We start from the raw sequence: 17,189 nt of genomic DNA on the forward strand, positions 1-17,189 counted from the left end.
TGCATTCAGGCCATCCTCCTCTCTCTCAGACACTCCCAACAAGGAATGTGGATTGGGACAAGTACCCAGCCATTCAACACTACACACTGCATTCAGGCCAGTTTCGGGCAGGGCTGTATCAGTCTTTGTCTCTCATACCAGAAACCAGACAGCCACAACAAGAAGTGCATATTGGTCACACCCCATTCACCCAGGTCCCACCCACAGGGTGTACCCACAACATACAGTCACTGGGAAGGCTCCAGCCAGTCTGGACTGTACTTCACAACAACACCATATATGGAACTTCCACCCAACAGCCAGTCAGGGGGAGGGACAGAGTCAGGGCTTCCCAGGACTTTGGGAAAACAAGGTAACAGGCAATAGAAAGCAAGAGGCCACAGGGGCCATCTTGTTTTCTATCAGGAATCAACTGATTCCAACGGCAGGGCCTGGGTATCCCAAAATGGAGGATACTCAGAGCACCTGTCAAATTCAGCATGGATCTGCCACCAGCCCATACCCTGCTCTGCGGGCCACCCACAGGTGCCCAAAACATACACTAGGGGCACAGGGTTGCACCCCCACCCATGGGTGCCATAAGGGTATCCCATGGGCCTGTACACCAAACCAAAAACAGGAAGAGCTGCACTGCCAGGAGTCTCACATGGACTCCTGGGCAGAAAACAACACAGAACACAATGAAAAAGGACTACAGGACAAGGACAGGGAGGCCCTGTCCCTCGAATGCATTTCCAGCATCACAAGGCCCCAGTCGAAGAAAGACATCTGCCACTAATTTGTTGCTTGGAGAAGAGACTGACCCTGTGGGAGTTGGAGATGGAGGAGCGAAGAGCTCGATAGGAAGGTGTTTATGAAGAGAGAGTTGGAGATATTGTGGACAATGCAGAGGGTCTTGAACTTAATCCTTGGAGCCACTGGGAGCCAATGCAGAGATTTCAGTGCTGGAGAGATATGATCCCTGGGCTTGAGGCCAAGGACAAGTCTTGCAGTCCTGTTCTGGATGAGGGGATGAGGGCAGAGAGTAGAAGCAGGCAGATTTAGAAAAGGGCTGTTGCAGTAGTCCAGCATAGAGAGAACCAGAGCTTGAGACAGTGAGCTTCTGGGGGAAGAAGAGGAACGGACGAATACCTCTGAGGAGGTGCAGTTGGTAGTTTGACTTCTTAGAGACGTCAGAGATCTGAGGAGAAAGGAAGAGTGTGGAGTCGAAGATGACCCAGAGGTTCTTAGCCTCACAACTGGGAGCAGGAAGAGGGATAAGGGAGGCCGGACACAGAATGACACGAAAAGAAGGTGCAGGTGTGATGATCAGGATAATCTCTGTTTTACTGGCATAAAGGCAGAGATCTTTGGCGGCACACCACTCCTGGATAGCAGTCAGACAGTCAGAGATGAGAGAAGAAGAAGAGGTGGTAGAGGGTAGTCTGAAAACGATCTGTGTGTTATCCGCATAGCACGGAAAGCTGGAGCAGAGAGAGGCAATGCAGTGGGTGAAAGGTGCTAGGTATTGGTTGAACAGCCAGGGAGAGAGCTTAGACCCCTGGGTAACACTACAGGTAGAAAGTGAGTTAGAGGAAAGTGAAACAAGTGTTGGAACAAGTGTCACACATTAGAATGTGTGTTGATTAGTATCAGGAATAAGTTGATGTTTCCAGCTAATGGATAGCAGGGGCTCAAAAGAGAATGGGAGAAGCAATAGGAAAGTAGGGCCAGAACTGGGAGGAACTACTTTTCATGAAGCAGGCAAGAATCAGAGGCATATGTCCAAGAGTAGTAATTCAGTAAGAGTAAAATAACTGAGGAAAGCTGTAATTAATTAATAAGTGAACTGAACTGCATTCCCTACTTTTTGACTTTCAGTTTGCACTCGGTTATAGCACAATGTTATCATGAAGATAATGTCCATGTTGTTGTGGCTACTTTTGGTCAGGGGATGTAAAATATAATGTATGGTGAAAAACAATCAACTCCAAGCCACCTGCCCTTTTTTTTTATTTTCGTGGTAATTTCCTTCAGGTTCCCCTAAAGTGGCAGTTAATAAGTGGGAAATCCTTTATTTGGTTTCCATCCACTTGGTAGAGAGGGAGAATATCATTTCTGCGAATTTCTGCTCATATCTAATTTGGATGTGGCATAGAGTATTGTATCCCCATAGATTCTCACCTGCTTTTAATACTTAGTTTGCAGGGCCTAGGGATTAATAGTACTGACAGATGCCATGAATATACATTGCAGCCACCATTGATGCTTCTTTTCTGGTTGCTCTTTAACAGGCTTGCATATCCTGAGGCAACATAGATTTCCATGTCCTTTTTACCGCATAGTCCAGAAAAGTATCAATAACCCCAGGCGAGAACAGGGGTGGCAGTATGGATGTGGTCCAACCTGTGAAAGATACACCTCACCAAAAATGGGGTTAAAATGTCCCATTTGGATGTCAATAAATGTAATTGCTTCCAGACCCATTCACCATGATGGCATAATCCCCTTTTCTGTTGGATCCTTTGCTCCTGGTGTTCTAAAAATCAAACACTCCATTCATATATTGATACGAATTGCCTAGACTGATTCTGCTTGAATAATATCTCATCAAAGACCTTTGAGAAATGATCAAGTCCCTAAAAGTAAGTATGCCATATGCAGGCTTGCCACAGCTATTGCTTTTCTTTATTGGGGCAATATTTCACCATTTTCTCTATACAATTGAATCATATTTACCACACTTAAAATAAGCAGTGCAGCTTTTCAGCATCTCTAGTTCAATGCTTTTGCGTTCCATTTATGCTCACAACATGTTGTTGATGGTAGCATTTGAGGTATATGGGATTACAATATTTGGCTTGGGATGTTTTGGCCATCAAGGTGTATTGTGATGCCGGAACAAAATTATCCTATGTGGCACCTAGATATTGATGGAAGAGTGAGGTCCTGAGTTTCATCTTGAACTGCAAAAACATCGGCACAGTCTGGATTGCTCCCAGGATGCTGGTTCAGTAGACAGGAGCATAGCAAGGTAAGGCATGTTTACTGTCTGGTTTTGCCCCAGCATAGTGATGGCATGGCTCATTGAGGGTTCTGACCCACCTGAGCTAAAGTGATTTTCATCTTGATAGGTAGGTGTGTGAGTGGTGGTTGATTTATATGCAATGCAGGAATTCTTAAAAATGATTCTGGTTGTGAAGGGATTCCAGTGCAACTCTCTTAGTATGGCATAAATGTGGTTGAATTTCTTGTTTCCATTTAGCAGTTGTCCCGTGGGGTATGGGGCAGTTCCAAGTGGGCGGAGGTGTGTCACAAGAACGCTGGCGAGGAAGTAGTTGGGTGGGCTGCAGTCCCTGACCCTCTTTATTTCTGGCATTTTGTATGTACTTGATACCAGTGTTTGTCACCCAAAGTCTACTGTCCACTTGCTGGCCAGAATTCTGTTTCTCATTCTACAAGAATACCCATCCAAGAAGGGGACTTTTTGCACTCCTGTGAATGTAATTGCCAGCTGCACACTTCATTTAAGACTCACCACATCTCCACAATGGCAGAAAAAGCATGGAGACTTGCACCAAGGGGACTTTAGTGCCCACTACATATGGGATGGGGCCTGGCTAATGACGGATTTTGAAATCTCCCACTCCTGTGGCACAGCCCAGAGGAAACAGAAAGTTTAGATTGGCCACATAATCAGTTGAATAGTTGAAGCAAATGGTAGGGGAGGACAAAAAGGGCAACCCAAGTCAGCGTTATAAAAACCCTGTGTGGAACAGAGACAGTGCTGGTTGTTCAGGTAATGTCAGGTGGAGCAGAGGCAGACCAAGAGACCAAGCAGAAGGACAGCAGTGGAGAAGAATGGTTGGAAGATTGCGAGAGAGACTGTGTCATGCGAGATGTATTTGTATTTGTATTTAGTTTATTTATAAAGCGCAGCCAGGCCCTGGGGCATATGGGCGCGTAAGGTAGAGCTGGTTACAGGGGAGCAGTTAAACAGAGTTACGTTACAGTTACAGGAAGGTTACAGTTACATAATTGTGCAGTTACAGGAAGGTTACAGTTACATAAGTGTGCAATCAAAACAATGCGGTCGGCCAGGTTCCAAAATGGTTACAGGTAGGAACTGGCGTAATAAGCAAGTGCATGCGCAGAAGTTAAGCTGTCAGGAGTCCGTGTTAAGGAGCCAACACTTCGTGCTATGTTTGAACCGGTTGAATGAAGGTTCTGCGCGTAGATGTGGGGGGATGGTGTTCCATAGTTTGGATGCTTGTACTGGGAAGCTAGCTCCACCTGAGTTGAGGAGTTTAAATCTTGGTATGGTCAAGGTGTTAGTTTGGGCTGCTCTAAGAGGTCTCAAGGCGGAGTGTGGTGTGAAGTGGTTAGTGAGGTATGCTGGAGCAAGGTTAGCCCTGACTTTGTGTGTGAGGGCAAGCGTTTTCAGTGATATTCTGTGCTTGACAGGGAGCCAGCGTAGGTTACGTCTGGTCTCAGATATGTGTGCTTTTTTGGGGATGTTCAGGGCAGCTCTGATTGCATTGTTTTGGACTACTTGTAGTTTATTCATATTTTTATGGCTGGTGCCCAGGTAAAGGGCGTTGCAGTAGTCTATCTTGGAAAGGACTAGAGCTCTCGCTAGAGTGATACAGTTGGGTGCGGAGATGAATGGTCTGCATGCAGTGATAAGCTTGCAGGTGTAGGCAGCTGATGACGCTACTGCGTTAGTTTGTTTAGAGAGGGATAAGGTAGCATCGATGTAAATACCAAGAGTTTTAGTGTTATTAGAGACTGAGATGAGATTGCCATCTATGGTAAATGCTTTGAATGAAGGATTGAGATTTTTAAGTTTGGCATGAGTGCCCAAGATAATCAGCTCGGTTTTATCGTCATTAAGACACAAGCCATGGTGTGCCATCCATGCTTGTATAACGGAGTAGATTTCATTGAGGGTCGTGCTGTCTATTTCGTAGTCACCCGTGATAGGAAAGAGTATCTGGGTGTCGTCCGCGTAGTTGGTATACGTGACACCCAGATAGTCTAGGATATCGAAGAGGGGTTTCGTGAATATATTATAGAGTGTCGGGGACACGCATGAGCCTTGCGGGACACCACAAGGTACTGGGGCCGGCTCGGCGGAATCTGAGGGAGAGAAGACCCTCATGGTTCTGTTCGCCAGGAAGGAGCTGATGTTGTTTGTGAGAGAGAGTGGTACCTGATTTAAAGAGTGTGGCTGCGAGCTACTGAATGATTGCTGGAGTGTGTGAAAGGTGTTTGGGTAACGTAGTCAGATAAGAGAGTAAGGAGAGTGTCTGAGGGAATGAACAATGTGAGTAAGAGTGGTATAAGAGACGGGAGGAGAGACAGAGGGAAAGTAGAGGAGGAGAGGAAAGAGAGGGAGAGAGAGAGAGAGAGAGAGAGAGAGAGAGAGAGAGAGAGAGAGAGACAGACAGACAGACAGACAGAGATATAATAGGAAAGGTGAGAGGGGAAGTGGAGAGAGTCGAGGATAGAGGGGAGGGCACGCGAGAGTGTGGCGTGTGGCCATTGGAGGGACACAGAAGAGAAGGAGGTAGAGAGAGAGAGAGAGAGAGAGAGACATATAGAGACATAGCGAGAGGAGCATATCAGGAGTGAGGTGAGATGTAGTATGGAGAAGGAACATCTCTATCTTTGTGGGATTGAGCTTCAGATGTGTTCTTGTCATCCAGGTTTGGATGGAAGTGAGGAAATTCCAGAGGCACCACTGACTTTTAGGTATAATTGAGTATAGCCCATGTATTGGTGGAGTGTGATGTCTGGGTCATTGAAAAGGGATCCCATTGGATGCATGTATAGATCAAAGATAACTGGGGAGAGCGTTGAACCTTGCATGACTCCACAGATGTCCTGGCAATGGTCTGACCTAAAAATGCCCATTTGGATGACTTGGTGTCAGTCAGAGAAGTAAGATGCGAACCAGTTCAAAACTGTGCCCAAAAAAAACATTTAGTTAGTGACTAGGTTGGCTAGTGTGAGGTGGTCAGCCATGTCGAATGCAGAAGAGAGGTTGTGGAGAACCTGGACAGACGTGCTGCCTTTGTCAATGATTTGAAGAGCATCATCTGTAACCTGGATGATGCCAGTTTCAGTGCTACATTTTCATTAGAACCCATATTGGTAAACATTGGAGAAGGCTGTGTTGGTAAATTGATCAAGGGAGTTGGTTGGCAATTGGATACTTTGATGAATCACAGGGATCCATCACTTCTCCCGAAGGGGGAGCCTTCCCCTGTGAGGCTGGGCAGGTGAGCCAGCTCTGCAACATTCTCCATAGGGGTAGACGAAAGCGGGACCTCACCAGGCAAGAGTCCCTATTTGGGGACAACGACTCCTGTTCTTATAAGGAATTCCTTAAGAAATATACCAATAATACAACTCAAAAAACATCCAGTGAAGAAAGGTATGGATAATATACCAAAATATGCTACTGTCATCAAGAAAATCTGATTATCCCATAGATGGAAATACAGGAAAACTTCTGTGGAGAGATACAGAAGGAAAAACAAACAGAGAAAAAGGACTGCAAGACTGTGCCGGGGAAGACCCACACTGATGTAATAAGAGGCAGAGATTAGGAAGAGAGAGGGAGAACCCACAAATTCTGAATTCGCTCACAGGTGTATGTTGAAGAAAAACTGGACATTTTTGTCCTGTATCTGAGAGGAAACTGACTGACACTTCAGGCGTAGAGAGTCGGGAAGGCGAAGAGAGGAGAGAAGCCAAAGCGGACACAGAGCGTCCTTATCCCAGGCAAAAGCTAAGTGGTGGCATGACTGCAGCATAGCAGTGGCAGACCAGTGGGTCTGTGAACGACGCTGACACCACTTCCGTGGATGCGCTACAGAACATACCAGCAAACAAGATGCCAGGGAGATTGCATGTGAAGCAACAGAGAAGAGCAATACTGGAAAAATTCTGAGAGACATGCCTGACAAGTAGAAGAGAAGGTCCCAACCAGTTTATAAACTCAGAGATGTTATCCCTGAGCACGAATGGTATTGGGGAAAATGGGAGACCCGGGAGGGAGACTGAAAATCATTACAGAAATGCTGATATTTGTCCCAGTCGAGATAAGATATTGGCATTGAACGAAGAGAAAGAGAATCATTAATGGAACGCTGATACTCATCGCAGTCGAGATAAGAGATTGACATTGAGTGAAGAGAAAGCGAATAATTACTGGATCGCACATACTCGTCGCAGTCAAAATAAGATATTGCCATTGAATGAACAGAAAGAGAATCATTACTGGACCGCTAAAACTCATCCCCGTTGAGATAAGAAATTGACATTTAGTGAAGAGAAAGAGAATCATTACTGGGACCGTAAAACTCATCTCAGTCAAAATAAGATATTAACAGTGAATTAAGAGAAAGAGAATCATTACTGGAACACTAAGAGGGTCAGAGCCTGTGTCCTTCTTGTGATCCACCAAACTACCCAATCACTTTTCCAATGAAAGTGAGTGTAGTAATCCATTGCTGGTTGTTTGGCCCCCTTTATCTGTTTCAGATTGGCAGGCTCAAACATTTCATGTGACACTCGTCGGCCAATAAGATTGAAGGAATTAAGCCCAATTCCTACAAAGGGGCTATCTCTCAGAACAGCTGAAGAGATGCAATTCTGGAATGCACAGCTGGTAAGCTGCAGAGTGGGGGTTTGAGATGGAAGTTGAGAAGGCTGGAGTGGAAAGCAAAAAGAGGTGGAGCAGGAGGAAGGATGTTAGAGAGAAATGTCCAGACAGCCAGAAAGGTGGTTGGAGGTGGGGGATATTAAGAGGATGATGACGAGAAGGTGTGTCATGGTGAGGAACAACAGGAGTGACGAGGTTGGATGGTGAGAGGTGCATGGGCTTCCCAGCCACACTGCTGTACATGCGAGGAACATTTATTTGAACCCAGAGACTATATGTTTGAACCCAAGAAGAAGCCCTCCTGTATATTGCTGGGAAGGGCGCTCAAAACCCTTCCTATAACCCTAAGAAAGAAAATAAAATGCATCATGTTTGTTGTCATGTGTAGCGCATGTTACAGTTGTAGCTCTTTTCACTGCTCCTTTCCATGCTGACATTAGCATAAAGGTGCATGCAGCTTTTCTCATAAGTAAAGGAACATCTCCCTAAAAGAAGCAAAGCCCTGTTCCTATTACACTCTGGCTTGTTAAACTCTGTCTTTAAGTATAGTACCTCATTGTGGCCAGTGGATGTTCATCTTTGCATCTCTCCCACCACATCACTTGTAGGTGTGTTGGTTGCCAATGTTGTAACATGGTTTTTTGACGTGCAATGATACATGCCTGACCCAACAGTTACTTTTACAAGTATGTGTATTTCTAGTTACTTCTGTTCCAATTAGAGTGAAGTACACAACTAGAGATATAGGACCCCGACCAGACCTTCAATTAACTCAGCCAGCTTCACTTCATCTGCAACTCATGAAACACTCAACCAGTCACTGGTTCCTACATTCTATGCTATCCTTTCACATGTCATCATGGGGATTCCATATAAGTGCATTCATGTAACTACAGACTAGCACATTAAAATAGGCTACTGTGCAGATGTTGACCTGAGAGGGAGAAGCCATCTGATGACTGAGAGCAATGGCAACCATCTTGTGTCTGCAAGTTGTGGATGTGCAATTGATTTTCAAGCACTTGAAAGAATGTCTACATCACGGAAGATACTGCTTAGGGGTCTTGGGACATCCCTGTGGCCTGCTTCATTGAGTTCCTGCAAGTGGAGACACCATATATGGTCAAACTTGCAATTATGACTTTCGAGGACCCTTCAAAGCGATTGCTGGAAACTGTCTGCCATCATGATGACAACAACTGTCTGTATGGCAGAACTTCAGAAGAAAACCTGACGGCAAAGGTCTGTAATGTAGTGTTGGGCCTATTCAGGCGAATCAGTCCACCTGCTGAATTGTAGTAATGAGCAGTCATCTGAACATGGCAACTTCTGTGTTTGAACTTGCTTTGAAAGTACACTCTGATACATAGAGAAAACATGACTAGGACTTCACTAAAAGGGACATGGTATTCGCTGAATAGAACCACCTGTTGAATTATAAGGCTCCCTTTAAAAAGGACTGCTGGTAATTTTGAACAGAGCAGTTTGTTTTAACAAAGTACTACCTACCACAGAATTATACATTCTAGCAAGCAGAGGATCTCACAAAAGGATGTGTTGCTAGATTTCAACCCATATAAATACAGAGATTTAGGAAGCAGCAATGCTAACTTGAGGCTCGGTGTGAACAGACCATGCCTAATGTAAGACTTGCATACGAGAATTGTGTCTTTCTACCATTTGCACTGAACTCTGTTTTCGTGGATTAGCCTATGGAAACCATATTCAACCAAAGACTGCACCACATATGTTTTTTTAATTCAAGTGTGAAAATGTACCTGCATGTACATTCTTTCTCAGTTCCTCTCTCCAGCACTGAAACATGTATGTATTTGTCTAACCCGGTGCAGACACTCTAGTAGTTATTCAAAGTAAAAACGGGTTGTGCCATTTTGAGAGGGCACCACTTACCCTAAAATAGTTGTGCATTGGCGTCTAAATTCATCATAGATTGGGGAGGAACACACTTGGCACTAGAATGTTCTACCCAACACTGGTCCATGAACGTTCAGAAGTTATATTCATCTAATGAAATGGATTGATGTGCACCTCCCCCTTAGCGTCACTTACGGACTATCATTTCTACTCAAAGAGATTCTCACGCATGTTAGGGGAGCCAAAGAAGCACTTAACTTTCTCCTGAAAGCTGATACTAAAAGGAGTGTTGACTTAATTGTTTGTTTGTTTGTTTATTTATAGGGAGCCCAAAAACCCTTGGGTAGCTGGGCGCACAGAATAACAAGAATGCTTAGAACTTGGTTACAGGTTGCTTATATTCATTCTTTACATGTAAGGGTGGAAAGGTAAATTATATACAGTAAATACATTATGTACATTTTACATGTAAGAGTGGAGGGGTATGCTGGGGGTCGCGTAACTAGTTGGGAGAGTTTTCATTGTTGTAAAACATTGCTTGACGATGAAGTTTATTAAGACACTGAAAGGTGTCTAAAGAGACAAATGACTGATTTGGAAAAACAGCAAAAGTGACTGTTAGCAATACGTTATGTATGGGTAGCCTAAATGCCAGAATGCACAATGCAATGTTTGTAGTTCTTTTAAAGATGTTCTTAATGGATGAAATGAATACAGTGGCAACTTGAACTCTCATGTTTTAGGTCTATACATGCCCAATGCTCTTTCTTTTATTGGTGCTTTTATATATAGCAAAAAGTACCTGTTCTCCGAATGGGTTTATTAGACAGACACGACCACACTCTCATCAATTGTTGAAAATCAGTTATCATGTAGGTCGCTTTTCTGATTTGCTCATCGCTTGATGTGCTTTGCACTTTGAAGTAAACTGCACTGAGAATGGGTGCATGTGGCTGGCTGACATACCCCGGAGAAGACGGGGGGTAGTCGAGAGTTGGTATGCTGCTGCATACTGGGACCTCCTGTGTGCTCTCCCAAAAGTTTGCCGCACCCTGGTGTGGTGCCGTTTATTGTGGTGCATCACAGTGCAAACATCTCTGAAACCTGTGCATCCTAGGGCCTTAAAACATGGTTTTCGACAGTGAGTTTTGTTTCTAATTTTGAGACAGTTTCTTCTACGACCACGTTAGTATTTTGCCAATTTCGGGCAACTGGCTCATGTGTGAAGGTGCTAGCACCCAGCGAAATGGGTGGAGTGTCCAAATGTCATGTTGTCAGTAATGTCCGGGGAGTCCTAACAGGTAACTGTGCACAATTTGGTGCGGATTGGTGAAAGGATGTGGAGTTGTGTAAGGAGCACTGCTTCGCCAAGCCACAAACCCACAAACCAATTTTGACTTTTGCTGAAATCCAGAGAAAGGGGTGGGGTGTCCAAATGTCATCTAGCCAGTAATGCCCAGAGGGTTCTAACAGGTAACTATGCAAGATGTGGTGCAGTTTGGTGAAACAGTGTGGAATTGTAAAGGAATAAGACTCCGCCAAGCCACAAACCCACAATGTGGACGTTTATAAATATAGATTATTTACATACATTTGATGCAAATGTGCACACATTATGAAACATAATATCAATGCTACATTGATAGCTTTGCTGAGAGTGGGCTCAGTTTGGTGGTGGTGGTGGTGAGTGACGACCTTGGAATGAATGAACATTGTACAAGGTAGCCTCAATAATACAAAAACTCCTTGATGTCTCTGGGGGTGGATGGAATCAGTGTACCAGTGCACTAGCAGACCATTCTAAATTACGAAGTCCAAAACAGTCTACTTGACGTTGTCTCAGCAGCAGTACTGCACTGTAAATCTTTAGAATCTGAAATATTGCCTCAGAAGAAACACAAAGTAACCCTAAACTAAAACGAGGTAGGAACCCCTCACATATCCCTGCGCATTTTCCACTGCAAGTGGACACCTCCTTCCATCACCATATTGTGTGCTGACGGTTATTGCTGCCGCCCAAACTTGAAATGCATGGTAAGCGTCAACTGGGCAATAGTGGAGAGCACCTGAGTGTGATTATATGGGAAGGATGAGTCATGAAACAGCCCTATACTCTCGGAATAGCATTGTTGAATTCTTGTGCAGCCTTCACTTTGTCTACCGCATGCTATGTTGTAGTTAACTAGGTTGAGATGACTCAAGGTCCTACTGTTACCGAAGACAGCTCTTATACGGTGGGTCATAGCCCACCTTTCTGAACCTAGGCCAGTGCATTTCATTGAATACTATAACTCCTAGAATGTAAACAATGGAGTAGTTAAAACTCATGGCTGGGACATTCCGCCCTGAATATCCGTGCCTTTAGCACCGCCACTGCTTTGATATTGTTGACAGTATGCATGGGGGAGACCTATGAACATCTACTAGCCGGGTTCAAGCAACTGCAAAAAAAAGAAGAGGGTCGTGGAGGAATATGGGAGGGGAAGAAGAGCAGAAATGGGCACAGGGATAGTCATGACCACAGACAGATTTAAAAGAACAATCCAACACCATATTCAAATACATAATCTACAAATACCTACAGTAATTGCTTACTGCATACTGTTGCAACATATTGGCAGAGTTGCACTATACTAAAGAAAAAAAAAACATTGGTCATTGAGTGGGTCAAACCTGCCCATTTGGAAAGTCCTCCATGGCCTTTATTTTAGAACACTAAAAAATGGCAGAACTAGAAAACTAAAGAAAATGTACAAAATGTCAACGCAGAGCATTGCGATGCCTCACAATGAGCATCAGTCATGACTGTTCACTTCCTTTGACAGGTGCTCAAGCCTCTTGTCTACCAACACTCTGATTATAATGTGGTAGTGATAAAACAGGCCTTACTTTGCAAACGCTGCTTGTTTTAGCTTCCATAGAATCGCAGCAGTGAGAGTGCACATCACTGTTGGTAAATGTAACTAAATTACAAGTTAGTATACTACTTTTGAATACCTCCAATGTTTACATCTGCCTAGAAGGTGGAGGTAGAAATTGTAAAAAAAGTCCACTAATGTATTCATAAAAAATGTCCCTGTGCATGAAGGAACTGTAAGCAGCTTCCTTCAATACAGAGAAACAGCTGTTCCACTGGTGACATTGCAAAAGGATGAACAAGTGTGCCCCTAGGATGCCCAGCTTCTCACCACCTTACGCTTTGTGCATTAAACTTCCATTTCAAATAGCGGTATGATCCCATCCTGGACACGAACCATTTCCAGCCTTACATGAAAACTAAAATGGTTAAAAGAAATGTTTTACAGAATGGATGAAGATTTCATGGAATACTGAATCCTCTGCTGTGAGATGATCACTACTCCCTTGCAGGAATACAAGGATAAGTGATGGCTAACGCGCCTACTAAGCCCTACCAAAAACCAACAGTGATCCAAATCATAAAGGTGAAAAAGGTGCACTCAAGATATATGCCTCCTTCACCTTTTGCTGTAACGTGGGACGTGGCCAAACTATACTCTCAAGAGGAGTGTGAATGTGATAACAGTAGCAGCCCAAACAGCAATAGTGCAAGATTCCAAAATGAATGAATGTCCCATCAAGGGTCTATAAAAATACATATTTTGTTTATGTATTTAATGTGTTCATAAATAACTTTTCACATATGAGATCAACCAACATGTTAAACACAAATTTAGCATCACAATAATAAAAAATGTGAAAGGCATTTAACAGAAGAAATAACAGCAATATATCACATGAAGGAAACACCTAAACACGCTTCGGAATAAACACAAGTTACATTTCATTACATTTCATTTCATACAACTGTATTAAAAAACTTAATTTAAAAGCTGATAAATAAAAGGGAACCTACTGACCCCTTCACAAAGTAAAACATGTGATCCACCACCTAATGAACACTACATGTCTTGCATGAAGCTTCGTTATGAGCACAATTTAATAACCTGCCGACCTAAAAATGTCATTGATCATGAACCGAGACCATGTTTCTAGCAGATCATTAAATCCTTCTTTACAGGGCGTATTGCAGCCAGCAACCATTTAAAGAATTTATCAGTAAAAATGCGTTGCCACACCAACCCTGGGTGAGCCTGCTTAAAGTTCTTCAAAATATGCAAAAAGAGTTGTGATCAGTTCAGGACAAATAAGCAACAAATAGTATGTTGTTTCAACCGAATTTGCCGTTTTACAAAATGTACACCTTTTGAATGCGTGGGATTCCACAACGAGCACCCAAGATTTCATTTGTTGAGGACAAGTTCAGCTGAAAGGCGCAAGGCCTACCCACGCCAGTAAGAACCCAGACATATTGTCAGATAGTGCGGGAGCATTTTGTAGGGTCTAGCGGTGAGCAATAGGCCTGAGAATAAATGGTAGTTCCTAACTTGGGCGATCGTCTCAATCCAGTCAGCCTCCAGACTCTCTTTTAAACTTTTAGAGGGTGCATTAGAAAGAAATCCACCGAGGAGACAATATCCTCTAACATTTCTAGATACTGTTGGTGCCATTCCAGAAGTCCGACAGGAGACCTGCACTCTAATCCACATTTGAGGATCCCCCACATTGACCCTGTTTCCGCCTTGTAGTTCTTTTGCAGTAAGGCTAGTTTTTTTCATTTAACCGCAGCCTCCAGTGATATGAAACCCAATTCCTACCTTAGGACTGCTACTGGCACACATGCTGGTAAATTTAAGGTTCTCCTCCAGAAGACACATTCAATCTTAGCCCATTGCCCTCTGAGGGAAAAGAATGACGTCTCCGCACCATGAGTCATCAACGGGACAACCTTCTTGCAGTAGAACTCACGCACAGGAATTACAGAAAAAAACCCAACATATTTATTCTTTAATTGAACTGCCTGTGCCGCCAGTGCTGTGACCTTTTGTTTCTTTACATTAAACTGCTGGGCTTTACTAAGATAGAAAAACACAAATATAGAGAATGGTCCACCTTCTCAAGCAGTTTTTTGCCAACCATCCAGAAGCCTCCTCCTGCCCTCCCCGGACCCTTTTGCAGGATGAGAATTTTAGATTTTGGGACGCTAATCATTAAATTCTTCTTAGTATATGCCTGCAGCGCCTTTAACTGGCGCTGCAGCCCAATGAGAGTGTGATCCATTAGGATCAAATTGGCAACGTATAATAAATAATTAATCATTGTGGTGTTTAATTTCAGGGGAACAAAGATTGTCTCCAAGTAGGCTTCACCCAAATCGGACAGGACCAGAATACATCTAAGCGTTGCTTCAGACCACTTGCCAAGTTAATCCAGGCGTGTAATCTACCCTCTCTGTCAAAACGCACAGACATAGTAGTATCCGTGTGTAATGCAACCAGGATGACCAGCAAGGTAGGAGGACAACCACATTTGTGCAGTTTTGCCCATAGCATGTTTCTCGGGACTCTATTGAAGGCCAAAGAAAAATCTATAAAGGCAACATAGATAAGTTTATTTTTTGCAATCGCCCCCTATTTTTTATAATTCCAACACAAAACCATTCATTTCCATCCCTACACACCGGTAAAGCCCTGTGTGGAAATGGTCTAACCTTCCAGTCTCTTTCAAAAATACATATTTTTTAATTAAACAAAACAATATGTAAAAATAACTGACTATAGAAACACTAGCAAAAACCCATCTCTGTGGAAAAACACAGAAAATGCAGACAATGCAGATACAGCAAGCACTCTGGGTAATGAATCAGGGGTGAAAGGGCAGAAATTGCAACAGTGTCACTTGTAAGGATATGTCTTTGTAGAAAAAGTCCAAAAGTGTGGCAGTCTCTAGGGTCCCATAGGGTGACCAAGGGGGCTGGACCTCTGTGACAAATTGACTTCTGCCCTGCAGCAGCACAAGGATGTGTAGAAGCTCACGTGCTTAATTAGTGCTCACACGACTACAAACCAAGAGCCAACACAATCAAAAAGGCAAAGCAGGCACAGTTAAGAGGTATACCTCCTTTGCCTTTTGTTGTAATGTGGGCCAATGGAAGGCTATACTCTTAGTAGTGGTGTGAATGTGATTCAGTAGCAACTGAAACAGTGAAATATAACAATAAAAAAGAAAGGAATGTCCAATTAAGGTTCTAAAAAATAACATATGCATGAATTAAACACACCATATGCAATAATAACACAATAGAAAACACCACGAAAACCCACCCTGTAGAAAGAACACAGAATATGCAACATATCAAGCTGTAGCACTATGGGTTGTGACATTGGCCGAGAAAAGGCAATAAAAAGCCCCAATTCCAAAAAGGATATGTTCTTGAGTTGCAAAAAGGGATTTCTGTGAAGCAGCCAGTCTATAGGGACCAACATGAACCGGGGTTGGGGGCAGTTATCAGGCAATAATACATTTGCAGTGTCTTGGTGGTTCCACAGCGAACCAGGCTTTGTGGTGCTGTTTGGAGGTTCGATTCAGTTCAACATGTGGCAGTCACAGTAATCCAGCTGCAGGAAGATGTCAAGGTGGGCTGAACAGAAGGAATCTGTGGTTCAAAGCATTATTCAAGAGATACGGGTTATGGAGGTCACCAGGTTCAGTTCTGGTGACAGGATGCACAGGCGAGTTGGTTCGATGCAGGGGCTCAAAGGATGCAGTTTGCAGAGAACACCATGGTCAGTTCGATCATTGATTGGAGTGACGATGAAGATATGGGTGGTTTAAACAGCAGTTTGAATGCAAGTGCAGTGATGCTTCTTGGTTTGAGACGAGGCAACGACATGCTTCAGCTGTCGTGGTGCAGCCGCAAACTGATTAAAATATGCAAAACTGTGGTTTGACGCTGGTGAATATCCAAAGCAGCTCCAGAGGCTCCTGTTGGTTCAAAATGGTGTTACATGAGCTTGATAAATGGCTCACACTCCAGGGTCTCAGTGACACGATGAGTCCTTTTTTCTACTCCCAAACACGGGTGATGCTGGCACACACCTTAAGGGGTCCTTCAGCATGGTGAGGTTCTGGAGCAGCTGTGTGGCTGGCAGAGAAGCAGGTCTTGGTGCAGCAGCAATTCGCACGTATGGTCCGTGTGGATGGTTTGAGGTCAGAGCTTGCCTTTGCCTTGGAACACCTGCCTTTTCCTCACAACTGGACGACTTTTGAAAAGAATGCTCTCCCAACAGGGTCCAAGGAGATCTTCTTGAAAGTTTGAAGTAAAGAGATGATTAAACATGCTGGAACCTTCCTCTAGCTGTCAGGAGCTCTCTCTGTCTTCATTAATCTTGCCCTGTCCCTTCTCAATAGTCTCTAACACCCTTTTGGTATGCAGCACCCTGGTGTAAGGCTACTCCTTTTGTGAATGGGTGTGCCCTTTGATTCCTGTTCCCTTGTCATGTTTCCTTTGGAGTGGGGAGAGTGTTGCCAGCTCTCACAAAGGAATAAAGAATGGCAACCCTCGGGCTACAGTCTTGCTGAGGGCAGTAAGGACAGCCTGGCTGGGGAGAATGCACATACCATTTCCATAGTTGAACTGAGCTCACAGGGCTAGCACATGTGTGATATCAAATTGATGTGGCTTAGATCACTATGAGAGATGCTAGAACCATAACTTAAACTCAGGAATGGCTTGTATTTCGAGCTTAACATGCCGCCAGGAAAGCATTCTCAGTTATGTTGTTTTTGGAAAAGAGGTGCATAT

The sequence above is a fragment of the Ambystoma mexicanum genome, chromosome 4p (genome assembly GCF_040938575.1).
Source record: "Ambystoma mexicanum isolate Mex_15411 chromosome 4p, UKY_AmexF1_1, whole genome shotgun sequence".
Taxonomy (NCBI): domain Eukaryota; kingdom Metazoa; phylum Chordata; class Amphibia; order Caudata; family Ambystomatidae; genus Ambystoma; species Ambystoma mexicanum.